The 27,434-nt window shown below is 39.3% G+C and overlaps 1 protein-coding gene across 31 annotated transcripts in view; it reads left to right on the top strand.

The window, feature by feature from the left end:
• ELAVL2 (ELAV like RNA binding protein 2) overlaps positions 1-27,434 on the top strand; it is a 258,364-nt gene that overhangs the window by 55,851 nt on the left and 175,079 nt on the right. For 2 of the 31 annotated variants that reach the window (XM_078384898.1, XM_078384904.1), the window contains exon 2: positions 16,133-16,373. The exons of the other annotated variants lie outside the window; for them this stretch is intronic. The gene's annotated coding sequence lies outside the window, so the exon portion shown is untranslated. The remainder of the gene's footprint in view (positions 1-16,132; positions 16,374-27,434) is intronic. 31 annotated transcript variants of the gene reach the window in all.

The following is a 27,434-nucleotide window of genomic DNA, read 5'->3' on the forward strand; positions in this document are numbered from 1 at the left end:
ATGGACTGGATGAGGGCATACAGGTTGAAGTTGAATCCTGACATGCTAGAGATCATTGCTGTTGGAAACTTCTCCTGACAGGTTAGTTTTTTTTTTTTTACATGACCTGGAAGGGGCTACACTCCCCTGAAAAGACCAGATTCGTTATTTGGGGATGCTCGTTGACTCAGCACTCCCATTTCAACACCAAATATTTGCTGTGGCTCAATTGGGCTTCTTCCAACTTCAGTGGATCTCCCAGCAGCACTCCTACGGGGACAAGCAATCTGTGACAGCACTGGTCCCCATGTTGGTAATCTTAAGAATCAATTACTGCAATGTTCTCTACATGTGGCTACCCTTGAAGATGATACAGAAGCTTCAGCACGTTCAGAATGCAGTGGCCAGGTTGATCACATGGGCAGATACAGTAGTTTTGATCCCATCTCCCTGATCCTGGCCTTCTTGCACTGGTTCCCTGTTAGTTTCCATGTCAGATTCAAGGTGTTAATGCTGATGTATAAAGCTCCAAATGATTTGAGACCTTGATATCATCTCGCCTGAAGACCCGTGTCATCTGCTGCTCCCAGGCCTGGCTCTTTAGAGTGACCACACCTAGTAAGGCCAGAAGAACATCAATCAGCAATTGGGTCTTCTTGGTGTTAGCCCCATCTCTTTGGAATTCTCTACCACTCAGTGTATGCTAGGCTTCATTTTCCTTACTTTCAGAAAATTTAAGAAAACAGAACTTTATAAAGAGGCCTCTTAAAAACATCTTGCATCTGCAATAGGAACTTATTTATATATTTTTACCTTTGAAGCCTAGTTTCTGTTGCTGTTAGACTTTGTTTACTTTGTTGTGATTTGTTGCTCTTTATTTTCTTTTTTACATTATTTGTCATTTAATGTTGTTGTGAGTGATAGTGTTGATGTGGGCTTAATTTCCTTCATGTTCACCACCCAGAGTATCAAGTTCTTACTGAGTTGGGCAGTATTAAAAATAATAATAATAATAAAAAATTTCTATGAAGGTAGTTGAAATAATCCCTTAATCAACTTTCTTTTTGACAGACAAAATCTTTATTGCACAGTCAACACATCATTGCAATATTAAAATAGGATTAATACACTAACTTAATACATCAATAGTATAAGTACTTATCAGTAAATATACAATGAAATAGAATCATAGAATAGTGAAATTGGAAGGGGCCTAATAGGGCCATCAGGTCCACCCCCCTGCTCAGTGCAGGAGTATAAATCAAAGGATATCTGCCAGGTGGTTGTCTAAGTTTTTTTTTTTGAATGCCTCCAGTGTTGGAGCATTCACCAGCTTGCAAGGTAATCGGTTTTATTGTCATACTGCTCTAACAGTTAGAAATCTGGCTTCCTGTAACTTGAACCCATTGTTGTGTGTCCTGCTCTCTGGGACAGATATTTGAAATAAAGCAATACTGATATTTATATATAAAATTAGACTATAAAATATGATAATTATTTGATTATTTAAACTAATTTAACAACCCTTTCTTCTTTGATTTCCTCCCTGATGTTTTTCTCTATCTGTTGGATGCTCCTGGTCTATTGCTATACTGTTGTTATTTGAGCTATCAAAGATATTTGAACTCTTGTTCCAGAAGGTAATTCGTATCTAATCTGAACTTCTCTAGCTCTTGTGGCTTTCCCCGTGGTTAAATTTAAAAGGTGCTCTGCTCCTTTTCTGTGAAAGCCACATGTTTGCAGTCTGATTCCATTCTAGTTCAAAAGTCTGGGTTCTTTTTTGCTTTCCCCCAAATATGCTTCACAACTTAATCTGTTCTCCCTATGCCACTGTTGCATCCATACATTGAAACTGCTCAACTTTACTGAGGTTGGCATGGTTGGTGACATTTCAAAGGCAGTGATTTTGGTGGTTCAGGCTTTCAGCCTTCCATCTAACATCTAAATATGACTTCTGAAACCTCATTATTACATTTTCCAAATGCTGTTGGTGTCACTGTGTAACCATAGCAGTGAACTCCACCATAGTATATTATCTACTACAATGGTGCCTCGCTTTATGATTGCCCCGCATTACCACAAATCCGCTTTGCGATGATCTTTTTGTGATTGCGATTGTAAAACGATGGTCTAAATGGGAGAATTTCGCTTTGCGATGATCAGTTCCCTGCTTCGCTGATTGGCGGTTTCAAAATGGCCACCAGGTAATTAAAATGGCTCCCCGCTGTGTTTAGGGATGGATTCCTTGCTATACAGGCAGTGAAAATGGCCACCGTATGGAGGATCTTCACTGGATGGTGAGTTTTTACCCCATTGGAATGCATTGAACGGTTTTCAATGCGTTTCAGTGGGGTTTTTTATTTCGCTTTACGATGTTTTCACTTAACGGTGATTTTCCTGGAATGGATTATCGTCATTAAGTGAGGCATCACTGTAGTCTATTTGGACAATGTACTATGACCATAACTTTATATCAGGCAGGCAGGTTGCTGTATGGTGCACACACACACCACAAGCTAAGCTGTCTCTTCAAAGCTTATGGACATACTTTTAGTATATAAGGATACTGGTTGGTCCACCAGGGGCATCATTCTAAGGAATAATTTCCTAGTTTTTCAGAGTGTGGCCTTTCCCTAAGAGCTCTCTATTCTGTAACAGAAGACCCACCATCCTGGGAGTGGGATGCTGTTGTCACATCTCCAAGGGTCTTGTCCACCAGCCTCTTACAGTTTATCTACATTAGGTACAATGTCCTTAAGGAGTCAAACTGTTTCCCTTGGAGCGAGGAATTTATTGCAACCACCGTAAATACATGCCTAGTTTCTATTGGGTAAACAGTCATATGTTCTTTGCTTGACACTGGTAGCTGCAAACCTGTACTCAGTTCTATTTTCTTTTAAATTACACTGAAATTTATATCCAAGATGAAAAGTCTAGTGTTGTGCTTAACATTATGCTAGTTTTTTAAATAGGAAAATGACTGTGGTCTGTGTAATTATTTGCTACATTTTAGTTCTGCTCGCAGGTTCGACACCCCATCTCAGCTTTGTTGACCAGAATCCAACTGGAGATATATGTGTGTATAAGTGGAATGTCTTAAATTGTGGCATAGAATTGGCGTTAATTAATGAGATGCTGGCTGCATTCCTGATTATGTGACAGAGACACAAACAAGAACATGACTGGCATATTGTTAGTGGCAATTTGCCACCACATCTTATGCAATTTCACTTATGCTTGCATAAATTGCCAGTAGTGTTCTGGCCAATATTTTGCATTCATTTTGTGGTATTGGAACCATTATTAAGGCAAAGCATGATACTTAGATACTGCCCCATAGCACTTAAAGCACTCTCTTTACAATTTAATTATGCATGCTACACATCCTCCCCCCACCCAGCCCAGTGAGTGGGTACTCAATTTTACCAACCTCAGGAAGGATGGAAGGCTGAGTCAACCTTGATCTATGGGATCAAACTCAGATTGTGAAGAGAGTTGACTGCAGCACTGCAGTTTGATCCCTGCACCACAAGACTCAATATTATAAGGTGACAGGCTTGTGATGGTACACTCATAGCAGAAAGTTTCAGCGTATTCTGGATTTGATTTAAATCAAATTGATTTAAATCACAATTTAATTTAATATTTTTTTCAGATTTCTTGCGATTTAAATAAAAAAGATTTTTTAAAATTTAAACTATGATTTATACTACAATATTAATCAATACAAATCATTGATTTTTATTCACCCTGTTTCTGTCTGCCTGCATGGATCTGATATATATGTCCAAACAATCATTGTCTCATCTCTTTTTGTCCTTTTTTAGCTGAAAGTTTATTTTTAAAGAGGAACACTTGCATACTAATGTGGTATTGAGCTGCTTAGGCAAGATTACAAGCTGTGGTCCCCATGAAGAAGATTTGCTGTGCATTTCTGTGTGTGTTTGCAACAACTGCAGTAAGTGAAACTGACCACAGAAATTTACGGTCTTGGGAACTTCTTCACTTTGCCAAGGAGGAGGGGGTGCTTTCCCCCTTTCTTTCTCTGCTGGCTCCTAACTTTCCACTGTCACATCAGACTATAGTTATCCATCCCCCTTGAGAAAAAATTAAAAACAAACCCCCACAGCAGAAGCAGTGAGTGGCTGTGGGAGTCGGCCAGTGTGAGGGTGAGCAGGCGCAGGACAGAGCCTCAAATGCAACACTTTACAACATTGCAAACATGCTGGTTAATAAAATGATTTAAAATCTCATGTTAAGTTTCCCAAAGCCCCTTCTTAATATCGGAGTAATAATTGTCAAAGTGATTATGTGCAGCAATTTAAAAACATATGACTGTAAATTGATTGAAATACATCGGGACTGAAACGGATACAAATGAGCAGTGTGACAAAGCCTTACAATGCATTAAAACTAGTGGGATTTACTTGCAGTAAATATGGCTACAGTCAGAGTATGTGTACTTAAGTTACCTAGCTTTTTAACTGGCATTACACATATGATACTGATACTCTGTTCATCACTGTATTGCACAATTTATAATTAGTAGGTGTTTTAATAGATATTGACTTACATTTGCTGTTTCAGTTGCTTCAGATATATGGATTATAAAATGAAAGAAATCTGAACCATGAGATTTTGTAGTGCTGTCATAAACACTTTGAGTGTCTCCTTAGATAACAGAACCTGAACTCGGGCACAGTCTGCATCCCAGTGCCTTGTCTCAGTGTCTGGTACTTTTGATTTCATTTGGAATCCAAAGTGTCTTAGTAATAGGGATTGCTGTATGCATAGACCTTTTCAGTGTTTCTCATAGAAAAAGAGGGGTTTATAAAACGGGAAAAATGTGGCTATTAAAGCAAAACTGAACATCCCATTTGTCATAGGCAAATATTCTACGTTTCAGCTACTGTTCTGGTGTTATAAATGTTTTGCTGATTTTACCTGAACAATACAATATATGTGGAACAGGATTTCAGCCAGGGTGGATTTGATTTAAATCAAATTGATATTAAATCAATTTGATTTTTAAAAAAAATCAGACCTTTTTGATGATTTGAATAAAGTCAGTTTTATAACTTAAATCATAATCTAAATTAATTTGATTTTTTAAAAATTGTAGATATTTCTCCATCCTATTTTAAGCAGAACAAATGTTGTTTGGTTACTTAAAATGCAAGTGGGATCTCAAGGCCTTAGGAATGGACCTCAACAAATGGGAAACTTCAACATCTGAGCGTTCAGCCTGGAAGAAGGCGTTGCATCATGGCCTCTCCCATTTTGAAGAGACCCTTGTCCAGTAGGTCAAGGCAAAGAGGCAGTCCTGGAACCAGCAAAATCAGGGAGCTGGACAGGAGACAGATTGCATTTGTCTTCAGTGTGAAAGGGATTGTCACTCTCGAATTGGCCTTCTCAGCCACACTAGTTGCTGTTCTAAGTCTTATATTCAGAGCATGTTGCCATAGTCGCTCAAGACTGAAGGATTCTTAATCCTAACTTAAAATGTTTTAGTGCTAAATGTAATTAGCTGAATATCTTCAGCAGGGGCTCTATATTTATTTAAAATTTTGAATCACTTTGGAAAAACCTCAAATGTATCCCAGAATATTCGTTATATTCTTGATCCCACTAGTCTTCTATCCAAGGGGCTAGATCAGCTTTACATCTGCTTTAATAATACTGCTGCAGCATCTTGTGCTCCCGGACCTATCACTGGCTTCCAATAAAATCATCTCAAGTTACTACGAAATGAATTCATTTCTACCAAAAGCAACCATACTGGGATGAACTAAACTGTGCAGTTTTGACAGCTCAGCCTCCCAATTCTTTAGAGAGAGTGTTTTTCTAGAAGGGCCTATATTTGACAGGCCCTATAAGTACATACTGGTCTTTCTCCCAAGGAAACAAGCAGGCAGACATAACCTGCCTTTGGTTCTGTTTGGAAGTGAGGATGCATAGGGTTGCTTGCATAAGGCTATAATTTATATACATCCTTCGGACAAAACGCTGGCTCTATGGCTTGGAAACGGGGATGAGCACCACTCCCTAGAGTCGAACACGACTGGACAAAAATTGTCAAGGGGAACCTTTACCTTTACCTTACCTGCTTAGTTAAGCTGCAGCTGTGTATGTTGACATCTAGTCTTTTACTTCTAACCCAGTTTCTGTATGTGTTTAGAATAACAACACTTCCATTATTTTGATGAATGTGATATGAAACATTCTGACCTTGTTTGAAATCCTGTAGAAACCACTTGGACATCCAATGATGTAGTTATGCACTGGACATGGACACAAGAATGATTCCTGAAATTGTGTTAGTGTATCAGCATTTAGATTAACAAAAAAGAAAAGGAAATAAAACTTTGGAATGGTTTACAGACAAGAGTCTGCTACAATGCTTCTAATTTCAGTGAGCGTATGGCTCTGTCCGATCTGAAGGAGGTCCTCTGAGTGCTTTTGGGTGGGCAGTGGGGGATATTTAATTTTTTTGGATGCTCACTTTGCAGAAATCTAGCTAAAAGAGTTTTTATAGGTGGAGAAAAATAAGGTGAAAATCTAACCAGCTCTGTAGGTTGTGAAAATATCAGTATAATTGTTTTATTATAGTTTGCTTTGATGTGTGAATTGCATCAAAAGCCAATCCTGTCAAGTTTGCTTGAAAGTAAGGCCCTATTAGGGTTGCTAACTTAATGTAGCATTTCAGTAGTCTCCCACATAGTGGTGAATGATGGAACATTAAAACATACCCTGTTTTCCCAAAAATAAGACTTAACCTGAAAATAAGCCCTAGTATGATTTTTCAGGATGCTCGTAATACCTCCAAAATAAGCCCCAGTTAAGTGAAACCCCACCCTCCACCATTGTGCAGCAACCAGAAGAAGATGACCTGACTGTATTTGAATCAATGTAGATTGCTGTACATGAAAAAAACCCTGAAAATAAGCGCTAATGTGTTTTTTTGGAACAAAGATTAATATAAGACCCTGCCTTATTTTTGGGGAAACATGGTATTTTTTTGTGAAATAATAGTGGCTCATTTTAACTCTTTTTTTATTTTAAAAGCAACCTCAGTGAGTTAGGTATCTGGCTGTGGAAACATAGGTAGGGAGTTCAGTTCCCCATGGTGGTCCTAGGGAGACGGGCCAGTCTGTGTGGCCTTCAGCATGCTGCAGGGTCCCAGGCTGGCCCCAGAAGAAGGGAATGGTAAACCACTTCTGATATTCTCTACCTAGAAAACCCTAGAAAGGATCACTATAGGTCAGAATCAACTTGAAGGCAGACAGTTATTATATTATCTCAAAAGCCATTCTGAAATTTTGTTTTTTTCTTTTTGTTCCTTTACTAGTAAAATGTATTGATGCTCCAATTGTAAGGGAATATTGGAGACTTGCTTGTGTTTTTTGTACATACCTTTCACATTTGGTTCTGAATTTGGCAAGCTTACCAATTAAGGAAGTTCCCCCCCCCCGAATTCTTACGTCACATCCATATTGAGTATTTTTTTCAACTTTCATTGCACCCATGGTACTGTGTTGGGATGGGATTTTCAGAATTAGCAAACACTTAGTGCCATAATTTGGCTAGACTCCCCCAGGCTGAATTATGGGATAGGGAGCTGTCAAACCAGCAGGATGTAGAGCAGCCATCTTACCTCCATGCCATTCCTGTGCTGCTGCTTTGTACTTTTAGAAAAGTGGCCCACTGCACTGTGGGAGTTGTGAGGGTCTCTTCAGCTCACGGAAGTGCAAGGGGAAACAAGGTCTGATTGAGATAACATTTTCTTAATCATCATTTTAAAGATCCAGACAGTTTCCTGTCAAATAGTTGGTAATACAGGGGAAATGAAAAGAGTTGTGAGCGATGCTGTTATTCTGAATTCTTACTATCTCTGCATTTAAGAAATAGCTCCATATAATCATAATTATAGTAAAAACTGAATACTTGCACTCATGGAATGGCCAATTTGGGTCATCAACTAAAGATCAACGTGAGTTCTTTGACATCATGGACTCTTTACATCAAACAAGCAGTACTGTATGCTAAAGAAAGCATTTACCAGGTAAAACTATTTATTTGGCTTTAATTTGGCTTAAATTGACTGTTCCCTGTGGTTTAATTAAATTCCTAATCCCAACTCTGTTGGAGGCAGGCCATGTTAACTGGACAGTCTTCCCTGCCCCAGCTAAAGGGTAACTCTTCGAGTTGCAGAAAGGGAGAAGGAGCGCCCCCCTCCTCCATTGCCTATGACTCTCTTTTAAGAGATGGGCCATAAATTCCAAATTGCTAGCTGAAAAAGAGCTTGAAACCAACATTCATGCTACAGCTGTTTCCATCTAAGAAGCTTACCTGGCCTCTACACCATCAGCCATGTGAATCTGGAACATTAAAAACAGTAGTACATACATTTGGAACTGCCCACAAGAACTTGATTTATACAGCCTTTAAGGAGAAGAATTGTCATCAAAAGCTTGCTATTTGTTTTTTATGTATATAGTCAATTAAAGATATTACCTGCTCCTGTATTTGTATTTTCTCCATATTTTGTTCATCATGCTTCACTGTGTTGCCCAGATTAGAAAGGGTGCTACAATCCTGCAAAACTAGGCTGCTTAATCCAAAATGTAAGCAGGGGTGAAGCTTTTGACTTGCATGAGAAGGAGAATGAAACAGTTTAATGCATTTGTCCACAGTCTACTATGTGTCCTTTGCTTAAAGTTTATGAGCAGGGGGCTCATCATTGAAATAGCTCTGTGGCTGCTGTTGCAAGGAAAAATTGAACCTATAGCCAATTATCTGAATTTAGAGCTAAATTTTTTTTCTGATTGTATACTGATTCATTGACTCAGGCTCCAAAACAATGATGCTACTCTGAAATAACTCACATACCGAGTTCAAAAAGCTGTTTTGTTCAATTGCAACAGTGAGAGAAAACAAAGCAGTTATTATTTGAAAATTTTGTTGTGAGTTGTATCCAGGTATCTGACAACAAGAATGTGAAGATCTTAAATCCCAAACAGATTAGTCTTGGAAAAAGCAAGTCATTTAGGGGTGAAAAGATCATATACTTTGATTAGTTTCTGGTCTTTAAAATATTAAATGTCTTCACTTGTTTGTTTTTAGACTTATTTTCTAAAAGAAATGGGTTTGGTACAACTTTTGATTGTCTTGTAGCCTCTACTCTGGTCGGGAGGATGCTAGTAAGACAAAACACAGAGAAACAGAATGGTTTTCATTTGGCAAAGTTGTTGGACAAGAATGAATTTAATCTCTCTGTCTGTCTGGCCTATGTCACATAGTTCAGTGGAAATTTATGGAGGAAACATCCATAATTTAAAATATGCAGGTGTCGTCATATGTCTGGGTGAAAATATCAACTCCTTAAAAATTATTGAGAAAGAGAAAAGTGTGAAAGTGGGGTTATAGCTGAATATTAAAAAGATAAACTTCAGGAATACAGGAGGACCTACATAACTTTAGTGCTAACAAGGAAAATATTGAAATTGTTAAGGATTTTTTACATCTCGTTTCATTGATTCAAATGGAAACTGCAGTCAAGAAATCAGAAGATTTAGTAGGACATCCATGAAGGAACTAGAAAAGATAATTAGGTATAAGGATGTGTCGCTCACTGGAGATCAACACCAGATTCATCCATACTGTAGTGTTCCCAATTACTGTATGTAGATGTGAAGGCTGGGTAGTGAAGAAAGCTGACAGAAAAAATGATTTGAAATGTGTCAGAGAGGCTTGCAGATACCACGGACCATGAAAGAGAGAGAAACGAGTTCAGATCAAGCCTCAGTTCTCACTAAAAGCTGAAAGGACTAAACTGAATGTAATGTGTTTTCAATATATATGAGGACACAAAACTGACAGTAAAATACAATGATGCTAGGAAATGTTGGAGCTTGGAGGCAGCAGGAAAAGAGGAAGATCTAACCTGAGGTTGGTTGACTCAGTAAATGAAGCTATAGTCCTAGGTTTGCTAGATCTAAAGAAACCTGCTGACCATTTATGATTGCCCCAGCAATCTCTGGCTTGCTGTTACACAAAATAGAGATTGCCCCACTAAAAACAGTTGGTCTTGCGTATGCACAATGGAATAGTGGATACTTCTTGAGGATTTGGCATAAAAAGACATCCGTGCATATAGTGAGCCATTCCACATGCAGAAATAACAAATATGATTTTGACAGTTAAAATATTTAAATTATCTGCAGAAATGGCCTTTTAGACATCTCAGACTAGTAAGAGAAATTAAAGAGGAATATATTTTAATGAATTTCTTGGGAGGAAGAAAAAAACCCAAACCTTGCACAGGTTATGTTTTGGGTAGGCATTGCAAATATATTTTGCTTTTCCTGTAATTGCTTATAATGCATCTCCTTCCTGTTAAGCTTTCTAGCAGGTAGAAGTAAGGGCATTTTTATCCCACTCCTGGAAATGGGAGAAGTTTGCATTGTAGCTTAATATGTCTTCCAGTTTCCAAAAGTTTCACTTGCCCATGAAAGAGGCTGTCATTTTCTCCCTCATTCTCAGAGCCCTTTTGATTTTCTTTTGTTTATACTTTTGAGCTTACTGTAACATTACAGTAGATAAATGAAGAAATTTCAGCAGACTATTGCTTATATTTTAAACAGGCAATTTTGACATGGCAGGAGAGCCTCTTGAAGATTTTGGTCTGTCTTACTTCTAGTGAAATTGAGACAAATACCGCTTTTCTTGCTGCAGGAAGTCCAATCGGGACAAAATACCTTTGGCATCTTAGCTCTTTGTAGTGTTAAGTAGACATGCACAAAAATCATGAAAAAACAAAGTGGCTTCTCAGAAAGAAGCAACAAGTCATTTAATGCTTCTGATTTTAATAGGGCAACAGCTTTGCTGTCACTTAATTTTATATTATGTACATTAACAGAAATGAGCGAACAAGAGTCTTGTGAATGCACAAATGCCAGCATAATCTGGATCAGTCACTGGAAGCATTTAATTTACAGCAATTAAAAGCTTCCTGTCTCCCTGCTTTCACCTTCTGAGGTTTCCTAGGGCTCCCTTTTGCCTTAGCCTCAGAACTTTAAATTGGCATTATCAGGATCAGGCACCAAAAGCATTTATTTAGTTTGGAACAATTGAAAGTTTCCTGTCCCTCCTCTTCCTGTTTCTGAGGTTCTCTAGGACTCCCTTTTGCCCCAGGGAAGCCTATGGGAGCCTCAGGATGGTGGTGGGCAGGAGCTTTTAATAGTTTAAAAACAAACCACTGGCGGTTCTGATCCTGGTGGTGGGGATCCAGCAGCAATTCTTAACTATTAAAGTCCCCCCATTCTCGAGGCTCCTAAAGGGCACAGGGGAGCCCTAGGGAGCCTCAGAAGCTGAAAGGAGGGGGGATAGGAAACCTTCATTGTTTTAAATTAAATGCTTTTGGTGTCTGATCCTGGTTATACCTGTTTAAAGTTGCACAACTGGATTTTGCACATTTTGGACAAGATCAACTCCATAAATCTCACTTTGTTGCGTTGGTTGTTTTTTTTAGTATGCAGAGACATGACACTATTTACATCCCTATCTGACGGTGGATGACTGTGCTGCATTTGTTTTTTCTTTCTTTCTATGAAACATCTCTTTCTCACTTGAGAGCTTCCCTATCCGTCAAAGGAAGGATTTACCTTAGAATTTTTCCCTGGAGCTTAATTGAAGTGTGGGGTTTTGAAAAGAGGGGAACTTCAGACCAAAGTTGATTGTATAATGAAAAGACTTCCCCCCCTTTCAATTTCAGCTAACTTATACATAAGGTGAGCACAGAATTTCTGATTCTCACGTGAGAATTTATTTGAAATTTCTCTTTGGAATTATTTTTGGAGAGGATTTATTTTCTGTTAAACTGAGAAAGGTCAAAATTTATCTTTGGAGAGATTTATCACTGCTCAACACCAACTTTAACGGTAGAACATTCTCCTAATTCTCACCAGGTACAGTTTTCAAACTGTATTAGGAGGTAGTAGGCCCACATAGACTATATCGTGGAAACGTAATTGTGATGTAACTAATGTGTTCTGCTGGTGTGGTGTTGGTTATCACATACTCAGTGGTGATATGTACATGACCCCTCCCTTGAATCTTTGCACAAAATTGCAATACATCCTTATTGCTGGAGCTCTTGTAGTAAGATGGAGAAATTTCAGCGACCCTATTAAACTGAGTGATATTTATTCTGAAGTCTCTTGTTGATTAATTGCCATTGCAGTTGATCAGCTGCAGATTTTATTTTGATATTCTTGTGGATATTGTCTGGAATCCTGTTGCTTAGCATAGCACGTTGCTGCTAGGGTAGGCTTATTTGAATCAATGGAACTTAAGGAGGATTTGACTCATCACATCTCCACTGATTCATTAGGCCTACTTTACTTGTAGCTTGCACTAAGTAACAGGATTTTAGTCAATATCCAAGAAGTGTTACTGTATGATGATAATCTATGGCTATTGTTATATGAACATGTCCCAGTGAGCCATGTACTTCTTCCCTAGTGATGTCGTGATAAGATAGGAAGCTTTCCCATTTTTATTAATTATAGTTGAATGTGACACCTCAACTGTGATTAATGTTAAAGGTACCATGTTTAAACAAGCCATCTTCATAACTGTGGATTGAGGTTGGTTTGTTTCTGCACAGTCTGTCTGGATCTTGACGTGATGGGATATGCCAGTAAAATTGAAGCAGAAGCTTTTTATCTTTCAGTTTTGCTAGAAGAGTAGAGCAGTGGATGGGGGGAGCTTGTTATTCTGAGGCTTGCTGCAGCTTTTCTTGTAACAGTGACCCTAGTTTAGCTGCAATAATAATAAATATCAAATTCCATAAAATAATTACTATTGACTTAGTTGTAGCAATAAACAAGAAAAACAAAACAAAGAATCCCATGGCAGTGTTAAAACTGAACACATATTGAGGCACAGTAAATTTGTATAATGTGCTGTAGGCTCTTGATTATGCCAGACTAGATTGAACTGGACATGAGCAGTTGGTATGTGCTAATCAGTAAATCTAGGGTAATTTAGTCACCAAACTGTCTAGAATGAGCAGATCGCTCCAGTTTCTTTAGATTGGGAATAAGGCAAGTTATCCCATCTTCCCCTTATTCAGGGAGTAATTTGAATAATTTCTCACCCAATCTAAATGTGTAATTAGGAAGCTAAATAACTCTGCCTTCTCACTTTGCCTGCCAGGTACAATGTGGTAACATTTTTCTTGTGGGGGTGAACATGAAGAAGGGAGAGGAAAAGAGGTGGTCTAGGGTTTACTTGCCTCCTTTGTAGTTGCAAGTGCCATCCAGTGTTGTGAAAGGATAATTTTTCTTCTTTCTGCTTATTACCATTGGCATTTCCTCTAACTGTACTGGGAGGGAAGGAAGCTTGATGACTGTCCGGTTATAGAATATGGGGAGGTTCTTCCTCAGCATGGATTAGACAAAAGCTAGAGGAGGGAAAAAAATAGAATCAATACTTTTCTCATATTGAAAGCTAATATTACGGGGCAGCATCTCAGATTTATATTTCTGAGAAATGCTAGTCTTAGTGGTGCTACTTTCTCTTGCTGTATATGAAATTGGTTCCATTATATTGAATCTCATCTGGCATTTTGCTGATAATTCTCACTGTTTTAAGAATTGTTTTGGACCTCATCAGTCTTACTGGTTTTTTACAGACCTAAATGTTTTGTTGTCTTCTACCAATGCTGTATTGTTTTGGCTTCGATCACTTAAGAATAAAATATGTAGCATTCATATCAGTACCAATCCTTGTGGTATCCCTGTTCTTTCTCTTTGAGCCACTGTGAACATGTGCATTTATCACAGTTCTTCTTAACCTGTCCTTTTATCTTATACAAATATATTTGTACAGGTTACTATTCCACCACAGTGTGTGTTATGCTGCCTCTTTGTACATATGTAGTTAACAGAAATATCTTTAAAATGTTTACATTTTTTCCTTCATAGATTTTTAGAAGTTACGTCTTGTGGTAAGTTTAAAAAATAGATTTCTTAATGTTTTTTAAAAGGAAAAAAACTATCAGGAAAGGGGAAACAATGATTTTAAATATATTCGCGAAGGCTTTCATGGCTGGGATCTAATGGTTGTGGGTTTTTTGGGCTCTTTGGCCGTGTTCCGAAGGTTGTTCCTCCTAACGTTTCGCCAGTCTCTGTGGCCGGCATCTTCAGAGGACAGCAACCTGTGCTCTGGACCAGAGCACAGAGTGCTGTCCTCTGAAGATGCCGGCCATAGAGACTGGCGAAACGTTAGGAAGAACAACCTTCGGAACACGGCCAAAGAGCCCAAAAAACCCACAACAACCACTGATTTTAAAATTATGACTCTCCATTCTCTTTTGCAAGAGATAGCTGTTCAATACCTTTCCTAGTTTTGCTTTGCATTTTTCCTACTGATATGGCTGTAGAGCAAGAGAGAAAAATGGAAAGGGAAGAGATAGCTGCAGATAGTGCTTACAGTGAGATTGTATGCATTTCTACTTAGAAGAAAGCACCATTGACTTTATTGGGACCTACTCACTAGTGCTTCTGGAGGTGTGATCAGATGGTGATAGGAATATGTCTGCTCTGGGAAAGGTTACTTTGCTGGGAGCGATCTCCTTTAAAGTGATCCTTCCATGCATCTAGAAATAGCTGTAGCCTAGCTCCAAAAAAGAAAAGCCCTAACCATTGGCCAGAGAAGTCCAGATTGTTCTATGAAGAAGAGTTGGGCTATTTCATGATTTCTTTTACATTATCTGATCACCAGAAAATAACTTGCACTGGACTTGTTAAAAAGAGAGCTATAGGTCTGTTCGACTGCATCCTAGGACAGCAGCTGGAGACTTTTGGCATGTCTTTATTTAGCTTAAATGTAACAAGGATACACATTCAGTATTATAATATAAAGCAAGACGTTTCCTGAAGAGGACATGTTAAAAAAAAGGTGGCCCAATTTATCAGGCCTCCTCATTGTCGGTGGCCTGGGTGGCATTGGTGCTCCCTAAAATGGTGCTGGAGCTGCAGAAGGCTAGACGTGGGGGCCATCGGGAGGTTGTGGTGATGTGGCTGCCTTCCACTGGTCCCTGCAAAAATTTTGAAATAAAGGGCCTTGGTGTGCAGGCCAGAGTTATGGCATTTCACTCCGTCCGCCACCGCCCTCCAGTTTAAAACAGGAGCTTCAGTGACTCCCTGGCCATTCAGTGGCTTGCTGGCTCCTCCCCCTCCAATTTTTATATTGCATGTACAGTTGCTTTAAGTTACATTGGTATTAGAGGTATGGGTGATAAAAGTGTTATTCGTGGTATTGCCAATTGCACAATTTTGGCACAATTTTCTCTGGCTAGCTGGGGCATTGAATGAATCTCGATGGTGTTAATGAGCTCCAGGCAGGGTCTGCAGGCCCTGGAAGTAAGGGATCCCTTTAAAGGGAGCTGGAGATTGGGCAGGCTCTGGCCTAGCTTGGGGGCCATATGCTCCCCACTGTCCCCAGGCTATCACGGAATGGCATATGCCCGCATGGACTCATTGTTCGGTCACCCTAGGTGGACTGCTCTGAGTGGATTGCTGGAGGGGCGGCATTGAGAGGCACTCAAGCCTGTCAGTCCTCTGGATCCATCCCAGTGCTGCGCCAGCAACTTGCTGCTGAAACCAATAGAGTTGTTTCCTTTCCTTCCAGAACTATATCTGTGTGGTCATTTTGTTCACAGTTGGGGTTGCCCGGGGCTGTTCAGCCCTAGGCCAACAGCTGTGTGTTTCAGGATTATCTTGGTGCTCAACTGAGTGTGTGCAAAAGGTTTTGAATTATTACTTTAGGATTAGAGCGGCGATGTAAATGAGTAAAGCTTGAATTAGCACTGTTCAAGGGGACAAATTATGCTTGATTCTTTGTAGGGCTTTACTGATAGGGTTACTAGCATTTGCCTTGTATACATATAGAATGATCTACAGAGGAAGCCAGATCTCTCTGTCTTTCTCTGTCTCTTTCTCTTTTTATTATTCACAGTACTGCTTGTATTTTAATTTGATAGGCCAAACAAAACGACAAAGTCCTTTTAGTTACATACCTTTGCTAAGCTTTTTTTCTATGCAAGTACTGGCTCACATTCTGCTTCCCTATTCCTTCCATTGTACAGTGGTGCCTCGACTTATGAACGTCCCTACTTATGACCATTTCGAGTTACGACCAGCTCCGGCCACAAACTTTTGCTTCTGCTTGCGACCAGAGCTTTCACTTACGAACAGAAAAAGGCAGGGAAAAAAGGCTGCTTCTTTGTAGCTCTTTTGCACCAGTACAGTAGTTAGAGAGTGTGCGATCAGAAGAGGCTTGGGACTGTGTGTACGTGTTTGCAGGGAGGCTTCAGGCTGCCTGGTAAGGTAAGGTGCTGTTTTCTGCTGTGTGTTTTTGCTGTGTGGTTTTGGGCCGGGGTGGTGGTTTATGTTTGTGTGCTATGATGGGTCTTTGGGGATTTGTTTTTTTGGGTTTTTTTTACCCATTTCCGATGGGTCTTGGGGGTTTTTGTTTTTTGGGTTTCCCCCCCCCATGTCTAATGGGTCTTGGGGGGTTTCGTTGCTTTCTGGTTTTTTCCCCCATTTCCAATGGGTCTTGCATGCTTTCCTTGCTTTTTCATTTGTTTCTTTTGCGATTCCGACGTGGTCCCTTTGTTTTCTGTGCATTTCTGATCTGCTCCATTTGTTTTCTGTGCATTTCCGATGGGTCTTGCACGCTTGATTGCTTTTCTTTTTCTTTTCCCCTTTGGCTGAGAGGGATTAATCGCGTTTCCAATGAGTCTTGCAGTAATTTTTTTTTTTGTGATTTTCTTTCTTTGGCCGGAATGGATTAATAGCATTTCAGTGCATTTCTATGGGAAATGGTGCTTCGACTTACGACCATTTTGAATTACGTCCATCTTCTGGAATGGATTGTGGTCCTAAGTTGAGGCACCACTGTATGTGTTCACTCAGGGAGCCCAGTATTGGTCACCCTACTAGCACATTTTGCGAGTCAGTACTCCCACTGCCCAGATGAGGTTGCATGTGCTCAAAGACTAGCAAGAGCATATTCATTGTAAGTTTTCTGAGCTTTTCCAGGAGTCTGATAATATCCCTTGAAACAATAGCTGAAGGGTAGATTGCAAATGTCTCCTAATCCTAGTTACATATATTTAAGACAGAATTTGGAGTAGGTTTAGTTTAGTGGTGGTATGCATTCTGATTTCCTTTTATTATTTTAGTTGTATGCTTTGCCTAATTACATAAACTGCCCCAAGTAGTGCTTTCCCTAAGTTGGGTTGTCTATAAGCCAAATAAGTAAATAAATGAAGTTGCAAAAATGTTATTGATCTTTTTTTGCTGGAGGGCATGCACAAGCCTTAACAGAGGAGTTCTCATAACTTGTACAGAGTGGATGAGCTCTGCTGTTATTGCCTCAGAAATAAGCTAAGTTCCCCTCCCCATCCCGCCCTCCCACCTAAAATCAAGGTGACATCCCTCCTTGTTTCTGGGTCAATCTGAGTTGATTATCACCTGAATGTATTCATTCCCTCTGGAAGTGCCATTGCCCCTTCCTAGCAGAGCTCTGCTATTTAAGGTCCTTTTAGTAGGATTACTGAATGAATACAGTAAAGAGATCATGAAGCATCATGTAAGAGAGGGGTAGGGAGGGCACAGGTGGAAACTCTTTGCTGTATTCCTTTTTGATTTTAAGCAGTTTTAAGGGATGTACCTTTGTTAGCAGCTGGTAGACAGGAAAGGAAGCTGAGCTAACAATTTGTGGATTAGCGTTCAAGATGGAGGAGAAATCAGCAATGTACAATGCATTCCTCTGTAATGTAAGCTTTGGGAAGTCTTTGTTGTTGTATTTGTGCCCTGCTTTGGCAAGTGTTACTGGCATTTCTCTTACAATATTTGGAAGTGGTTTTAGTTTCCTTGTCTAGTATAATGCAGTGATAAGTCAATTTTGCAAAATAAAAGTTTGTTTATTATAATATTACAGTGTGTGTGCGTGCGTGTGTGCACGCGCACACATTGATTTTGCTTTCAGAAGCCAAACTTTAACTTTGCAATAAAGCGTAAGATAGCCTAAATAGCATTTGTGATTATAAATAGCATTACTACTATTAATGTGAGTCCTAGGCAGCATGCATTACTTTAGACCTCAAGAAATTAGATCATTTTCTTCCAGCTGTTGTTTTCCTGGCAGGCTGCTTCCGTTAAGCCTTTGTCTTATTGTACAGCCAGCCTTTGCCATGCTGGTGCCCTCCAGTGATTTTAGACTACAAATCTAATCAGCCCCAGATAATATGCTGGTGGTCAAGGATCATGGCACTTCTAGCGTAATAACATCTGAAGGGCATGTGTCACAAAAAGATGAGGTGCAGAACGGAGGTGGGAGTGTTACTAGCTGGAGGCAAAATTATGGGTTATGGTTGTGTGCAAAGGCAGCTGCTGAGTCCTATTAAAAGGATTCCTGAATGAATTAGGGGATCATGAATTAGATGATTCATTTTAATCATTTGGCATGGCAGTCTTAGACCTAGTCTCGCATCATCCCAATTATATGGCAAAACTGCTATGAGGACAGACCTGTTTGTCCCAGTCAAACTTTTGCCTCTGTGCCGGGATATGTTACAGATGGACATAATGAGCAGAGATTTAAAAGAAAAGGAGGAAAATATATGCTGGGACTTGAGTATTTTTTATGGGGAAGTGGGCAGTCCACATTGCCTCTGCTCTTGTTATGGGGAAAGTATGGATAAGGAAGCACATATATTGACTGGAGTGATGTTGAAGTACAAAGTACTGGATGGTGCTGTGTTATTCTGTTCTTGTGTTATGGAAAGATGAATTTGGTACCAAGGAAATGTACTCTGACTGTTGAGGAAACGTACAGTACTTGTGTGTTCACTCTGAATGATACTTGTTCTGATATTTTTTTTTCTTGCACAATTTCCATTGTTGTGTCTGGAAAAAGTACACGTTTGAAGTCACCCTATTTCAGATCTAGCCTCAAATGGTAAGAGTCTGTAATCAGCTGTTACATAAGAAGATGCTAGGTGGCAGCATCAGCAAGCTGTGGCAATGTTTGTAGCACCTATTGACCTTGTTGAACTGACCCTGACAGATACAAAAATACTTATTTTAGAAAGATAAAATATTCTGGAGACTCACTGAAGGTCCCAGTGGAGACAGACATAATTGCACCTTGGTTTATTTAGGTTGCCACCTGGACAGTCTTGTCTTGTGAAAGTTTAAGAGTTCAAGAGTCTTATGCATCCTTATGAGGCAGGTATTTATTTACACAAGGATTTTGTGGCATGCAAGGCACTTTTTGTGATGTGGAGATAAATAGTTGGCATCTCAGGGAAACTGAAGTAAGCAGAAGCAAATAGGCCATGATAAATAGATGTAAAGTTCAGGTTGAACTGTTATCTTGAGAAGTTTTTTTTTTTTTTTTTTTTTGGATGGGTTATGTCGAGATTGCAATTCTAAGCATATATTACTTGGAAGTGTCACTGAAATAAGACAGGTGTCAGCTAGGATTAGTGTAAGTAGATTTGATTAGACTCAGTGTTTAAAGTTGCTGCTGAGCTGTACAATTGTTGACAGTGGTGAGGATCCCTCCATATGGCAGGTTACACTGTGTTTCTTTCAGAAGCTCTGCTTTCATCAAACTGTGTCTACATTCATCTTTTATTTCCTGAGGAGAAAATGTGTTCTGCAGGCTTTTCCTCCTTTGTACAAAAAAAAAAAGGGGGGGGGGAGGAGAAGGAGACCATATACTTTTTCCCTCCCTGTTCAGGAAAAGGCAAGATTGTGTCTTTCCTTCCAGCTGTTTTGGAGATCAGCCACGAGGTGGTGCCTTCTCCCTCCAGAGTGACAGGGGAGGCCAAGAGAGGAAATTCTGGTCTTGCTGCAAACTGGGCTCTCCAAGGAAGCCACAGCCAATTCCTCTATGCATCTTCCTGCAAAAACTCTAGGAAAAGAGAAATGGGAGGAATTTCGTTTCTTTTTGTTTCTCTCCCTTCTTTTTCTAGTTTTTATGTATTGGGTGCATTTCTGATGGTGGTTTTCTCCCAAAGCCTACATTATGGAAGTGAAAATATGTAATGTAGCATGTGCTTAAATGGTGAAATTTGCAAGAAGTCATGATGGTTGCTGTGGGGGGAATTATGGTTTATGGAGTTAACATCAAGTCTGTAACATCTCTAAAGCAGTTAGAGGGTTAACACCAAGACTCTGAAAAGCAGTGAAATGTTCAAATTAATCTTGCTAGGGACGAATGTTCTGAGAACTGTGTAATGTATTTTTGAAGGCTTTCACGGCCTGGATCCAATGGTTGTTGTGGGTTTTTTGGGCACTATCTAAGATAAGAGTACTGTATTTAGTGGGATCAGGAAGACCTTTGAAGGTGAGGGAGAGTAAGGAGTCTTGATGATGGATTGTCTTTACACCTGGAGCAGAGCCAATTAACTGGTACAGCTAGAGCCAATTAAACACAGCCTTCTGATCAGTGGATTCTTAGAACTGTGGTTGATGGGATAATGGGATTTAAGAGAGATGGTTAGTTAGAACAAAGCCACCCTCCATTCATCATCATGACTTAGCATATTCATACAATGCTTTATACCTACCATGAAGAACTTTGTACATGTTTGTAAGTATAGCTTATGGAGTTGGTTTTCTTTATTTTCTGAGGGAACAGCTTTATCAGCTTTATCCAAAACATTCATTGAGTTCTGTACATTGTATATCTTACCTGATGATGGTTTTTGTAATCACTGCTGAAATTATTGTAAATTTTTGGTATGTTTTGCTATTTTTTTTGCTTTTTAATAATATAATAAAATTTTTACCTAAGCTGTGGTTTATTTGAACACCTGTAAAGGGGTGGAAGGTACAAACCCAGTGTCTGAGGATATTTGGGAAACATCCTGTGTGTGTTTTCCCTGAGCACCCAGGAGTAAGAGTCTCAGAGAGTGGAAAGGAAGGCACTGGCCCTCAGGAGGCATTTCCCAACTAAAGTGCTAACTTACTGAACATAACCCATCCAGGCAGAGAAGGTGGTATGACTGAATTGTGAGAGGAACCCCTCTTTGGGTTGCCAACGTGGATGGCTTTAAAAGGGCAAGTCAAGGAAATTGTCTATTGATAGTCAGGATGGCTGTATCCTCAGGTCTGGTATCAGTCCTGGGATTTCTCTCTATATCAGTCTCTCATGAAGGTGAGAGAGAGGATACAGTTGTACTAAAGCCTTACTTGTGGATAATACACAGGCAGCTGGTCAGTTGCTGTGATAAGGCACAGTTGGACTTTGGGCTGATCTGGTGGACATTTCTTGTGTCCTTTCCTCTGTAGAGAAAGAGAAGAAGGGAGAGGTAGCTTCTGCCTTTTTGCAGTTTCTTGTTGCTGCCCCCTTCTGCAAAATCCTAATAAGAAATGAGGAAAATAATCCATTTCAATGCTCATCTTGTCTCTAGGATCTTATCTTTCTGTTGCCTTGTTAGGCTTTTGTAGAACGAAAGCACACTGCTGACATTGTTTTTAGCAGAAGGATGTGACTCCCTGCAAGGGTGGATTTGATTTAAATCACTAGTCAGTAAGACTCAATTTAAATCATGATTCTTAAATTTAAAGACTCATTCTTGCTTGTAGTTATAATCTTTAATATTTGCAACTAGATGAAGATTTTGTACAGTATTTAGAATAATAATCTGTCAGGTTAGTATAGCAGCTGTATCCAAACTGATTTTGGCCAACTGCTTAAATTTTTTAACTAAAACAATAACATTATGTAGCTTACATATTCTTGTATTTGCTTAAACATCAATGTTTATTAACTGAAGTGGTTAAACAAATATTGTAAATATTGCATGAATATGCAGCCTCATGTTACATAACTAAGTTCTATGTCATGGTGAATAACCTTTGAACTACAACGTATCTTAAATAGAAAACTATCTTTACGAGAGAGGTTTTTCCTCCAAAAGCATTTTTTTAAATAAATCTGATTCAAATTTAAAAACCAATATTTTTTTACCAAATTGATTTTAATCCACCCTGCTCCTTGTAGTGAAAGTTCAGGTTCTTCTGTTCCTCCAGCTGCTGCTGGAGATAGCAACGGCAAAGTGCTGTTTGTACCTAGTAATTCCTGCAAAAGCACAATTTAAAAATAAACAACTCTACCTTCCTCTTCTCTCTGATTGTGATGTAGAGTTCAAGAAGGGACTGGGTGATGTCAGTCATAAGTTTGGCTTCCAAGGTGAGCCACAGTTTTTGGTCATTGGTCCAATTTCCTAAATATTAAAGCTTATCTTTGTTGCTTCATTTGATTTCTCATACACCCTTTTCTTCCTTACCTGTTTAGGAAAAAGGTGAGGTTGTCTCTTTCCTTCCATGTTGTTTTGTGGTTAGATGTTAGTACTGTATTTGTGTGGGGTCTTACAGGCATAGTTCTCAATAGGGGCTTATTCATCTTTGGAAAAACTAAGCAGAGAGATTTAGAAAGGGATGTGTGTATGTTCAGACAGTATCTAGTTCATCTGGTATGTTTGTAAATGTCATCCAGCTTGTTTACACAAACTGTGTTAAATCCGAATGTCTTCATAACGTTAACTTGCACAATAGATCTCTGTTTTGTCATGTGTTAAGCATAAAATGACTTGATACTTGAAACTGCTCAGACTGGATTAAAAGCATAGTTAAATCTGTTTAGTGTTTCCTTGGGAAATTATAGTAGACATGAAGTTCTGAGATTTTCCTTGTACTGGTTCCTCTTACCAAGAATGTAAGTACATGATCTACTCGTCTACTCTAATGCTTTTTCCCCTTTCAAGATTGACTAAAATGTCATCCCTACAGCTCTTTCTACTAGATGATTAGTAATAAAAGAGGATAAGAAGGAATAGAAAAGGAAAGAGAAAGATGTTTCAGACCATGATAAAGATGACTTTGAGTGTTTGAAGTTTATAATAGTTTTAAAGATAAGAGTGTAGAAAGTGTTCTTCATACTGAAATGTGCTGTGCTGGCTGGATTATTTCAAGAGTTATAGTCCAAAAATTAGCATTTTCCATTTCTAGCCTATCCCAACCTTCCTCAACCTGGTGTCTTCTGGATGTGTTCAATGACAGCACTTGCCATCCGAAGCAATATTGGAGGAAGAAGAGTTGAAAATTAAGCTAGGTTAAAAATAGATTTCAGGTTGCAGGAAAGATACTGTAACTGGGACAGAAGTGTGGATGTTTTTCCTTTGTGAGGGAAATGGAATGGGCTATTAGTGTGTGTGAGTTTCTTTTATTGGCATAGAATAGTAAACCAAATGTAGTTTTTACATTAGCAGGAGATTAACTTTAGGTGTGCACTTCAGCGTTAAAGGGTTATAGATTAAGTGACTAACTTGACAATACTGATTCACCTTTTATTTCTCTTCTGGCCTTTGCGTCTTGATTTCCTCAAATTGTTACCTCAGATTATTTTTTTCTCCTCAGAAGCTGATATCAATGAACCAAAGAGAAGCATATTTTATAACACTCCTTACAAAAACCTCCTTGACTTCAGTTTGTTGAACTTTGTGTTTGTGTGGGTGGACGGGCATTTTTCCTGCTTTTTTAAAAACATGAACCATAAGTTCTGTGGATTCTGAAATACTCACCCAAATCCTCTTGAACATAAGAAAATTGGTATAACTCTCATTGGTGATTTGGTTAGGAAATTAGTGTAGGAATTTGTTGGTGCATACTAAGTCATAACTGCAGACATAACTCCTAGTAGGATTTTAGTCGTCATGTGCAATTTACACCACAAAAAGGGTCGTGCCAACTCGGCATGCAATATGTAATACTTACGGAGATTTCCTAACCTATGGCAATTTGACTTTGTTCAGATCCTGCAGGAGATACACTAACCATAGCTTGGGATCCAAACAGTGGTACTACCTCCCAAGCACACTGGCTAGACAAGTTACAATGTTGCTTGCAGGATGAATTTGATTTAATTTGATTTGATCATGATTTAAATAAAAATTGGTTTTGGATGATTCAAATTTTTAAAAAATTAATTTAAATCATTTTTAAAATTGTGATTTAATTGAATTTAAATTTGATGTAAATGTTTTTGATGTATTTGATCTCTACCCACTCTGGTTGCTTGCCTGCTTTCCTTCTCAGTTGCTCAGCATTTTTGGTCTTTATAATTAATGGACTCTATAATTTGCCGATTCAAACATTAAATTTTGTTTATGTTGTATGTTTTTACTCATAAATTAATATGACATAGTTTTGTCTGCCGTTGTTGGTGTTCTTGGTTACCATGGCAAGAGAGGATATACACTGGTTCGTTTCTGGAAGTGGAGGGAATGGGCCAGTCTTGGTGGAAGACTGTATTTTAGTAGCACCCTAGGAAGCCAGCGGGGTGAATTTCTGTTCTGGTTCTGATGAATGGGGTTCCCTTTCCTCTTTGCCAGTAAAAAGAATGAGGATATCAGTTTCTTGAAAAATTTATCTTAAATACTGATCGTATGTCTGAATTTAACTTGTTTGGCAAAAGAGGTGTGCTAGATTTTAAGCTGGTCAATAGACTACAGTACTTCCCTTGAGGTGTGTTTTGGAATTAACCCTACACATGCACCCACCATTGATTTGTACAAGTGTAAGGTTAATTTGAGTTTCAGGCAGAACATTAAGATTCATGGAGGAAGCAGAAAGATGATAGATGGAAGTGAGAAAATATGCATGTTATGTGCATCAAGTCACATCCAGTTTGTGGCAACCCTAATGGCATTCAAGGTCTGTCAGGTATTTAAGAAGTAGTTTCACCATTGCCATCCCTCCAATGAACTTGTATGGTTGAGCATGGATTTGAACCCATGACTCTGTCTACTGTACCACACCCTTGTTGGGATTTAAAGAAAGTGCAGAATGACAGTTAGGAGAATTGTAACAGTGGGAGTCCCCTACAGGTATGACTTTTTATTTTTTGGCTGAAATTTTCTTTTCAGCAGGAGCTGTGGAAATTGTATAATAGGCCCCTGTAGGTCACATGACAATTTTTGTCCAGTCGTGTTCGACTCTAGGGGGCGGTGCTCATCCCCGTTTCCAAGCCATAGAGCCAGCGTTTTGTCAGAAGACAATCTTCCGTGGTCACATGGCCAGTGCGACTTAGACACAGAACGCTGTTACCTTCCCACCGAGGTGGTTCCTATTGATCTACTTGCATTTGCATGCTTTCGAACCGCTAGGTTGGCGGGAGCTGGGACAAGCGACGGGAGCTCACTCCGTCGCGTGGATTCGATCTTACGACTGCTTGGTCTTCTGACCCTGCAGCACAAGCTTCTGCGGTTTAGCCCACAGCACCACCACGTCCCCCCAATACAGTATACGTAATCCATGCCTCATCGTTTTATCTCTTGTTTTATGTCTGCCCAGTACTTCTTACAGACGAGAAGAAGTCTTTTGGAGACTAAAAGTATTTGGAAATTAGACATGGAAGAGTTGAAGCCTCTCCTTGTCTCCCTTTTTCTTTTTAAAATGGATTGTCTGAAATATTAGGTCAGTGTCACAGGAACTGCCTCCCCTTAAATGTAGTTCACTTCTATGCTGTAACATTCAGCAGCTCCATCATCTTGAGGTTGATCTCATTGACACAGGTCCCCACATGACGGTTGAGTGAGCTAGGATCCATATGAATTTCTTCACTCAAGTAGCGGTGGCTTGTGAGCAGTGAAGTAGTACCATGGAAGAAATGTGCAAATGAGTAGCAGCTGTCCTGTTGTACCATCTAATAGGCTGCCTTAATCACCAGCCTATATTGCAGTGAATTGCTCTGCTTCTCTTATGCTGTTCTCTGTGTTCATTTTCTTGCCTTCCATCAAAACAAGAGCATTTAGTTAAGAGCTGTGCTGAACTGAGACTGTATTTGGCTTATCTCGCTGTTTGATATGAATGTGTAGACCTTGACTACGCTTGAATTGCAAAGCTGGTACAAAATGGTTTTAATAATCTGAGTGACGGAGAACTTTAATCTCTTACCAGGCACTTCTGAAACACTTTAATTGAGCTACCTAGTTAAGTACCCATGCAGATGGATTGGATTCTGAAGTGATTTACTAAACTGCTAGGGGTTGTTTCATATATGAGGCACATGTATGTTGAAATAACCTTGATTTAAGCTACTGGTTGCCCTTTTGGCTTATACCATGCCAACTGATTTCTCTGATTCGTTAAAAGAAACCCATGAAATGGCACCGTATTTTCTGGCTGCAGGGGAGAAAGGAAATATAATTTCAGTAATAATGCTTGAGAACACAATAACACCCATTGAACTCTTACGGCAAATCTCCTGCGGATTTTTGGTTTTGTTTTTGATGGAGGGAGGGTTTTTCTATTAAGACCTTACCATCCTGTTTATTGGTTTCAGCTGCTGATAAATTTGAAGTAAAATTTTACTACTTTAATTAATAAAGTGCAACAATAGCTGAAATCCTGTTGAGCAGCTTTACACTGCATTGGCTGCACCGACTTTTCGGAAGTTAATATTTTCCAGTCCACTTACCCCAAAGGTTCTGAGGCTCCCTTGAGATCCCACTTATCATAGGAGAGCCATTGGGGACTCCAGAGGTGATGTCACCTTTTAGGAAATCAAGGACTAACCCATCCATTGACCCTCAACAGCTTAGCTAGGAGGAAAGGGATCCCATGGGATCCTTGGAACCTTTGTGAGGGGGGGAATTGAAATTTTTTACATTCTGAAAAACTGTGGCAGCTGATGATCTAGTCTGACTTACATGACATAAATTGCACAAGATGATTTCAGCCAGGGTATCTGTTTGGCTGTTTTGCAACTGGAAGCATCTATACTGTTAAGTACTCTTCCCTGTGCTGCAAAGACAAGTTCATAATTGTGCACCGGAAGAAGAGGTGCCTGACAATAGTCAAAGGTCCTCATGTTCAAGTTGAAGTTTGAGTTTATTGTATTAGCTAAAAGCTGTCACAATTGTTTAAAATACAAATATAACCAAATAAAATCATGATAAAATCAGAGACATATAAAATAATAAGAGACCCTTCATATCTGGGAGTCTCCCGCACAATTGATCGCAGTGGCTCTCAGGAAATTAGCTCAAATATTTCTGGCCGCTCTTGCAGGGTCCTCATGTTGCTTTTACTTATTTGCCATGGCTTGACGTGTTCCGTTGTTATCATGTAGAACAGAATAATGTTTCAAGAATTAATTGGTCTCCCAGTGCACCGTTGATGTACACATTTAAGAGCCATGTATAGTCCTCTTGTTAGACAGCCTTAGTGTTTCAAGTACACAGTTGTTAAATATGATGTTTGATTAAAGAAAGACTGAGCAGATGAGTAAACAGCGGCAGGCTCTTCCGAGGAAATACAGTGGTGCCTCGCATAGCAACGTTAATCCGTGCAGCAAAAATCGCTGCT

The sequence above is a fragment of the Pogona vitticeps genome, chromosome 2 (genome assembly GCF_051106095.1).
Source record: "Pogona vitticeps strain Pit_001003342236 chromosome 2, PviZW2.1, whole genome shotgun sequence".
Taxonomy (NCBI): domain Eukaryota; kingdom Metazoa; phylum Chordata; class Lepidosauria; order Squamata; family Agamidae; genus Pogona; species Pogona vitticeps.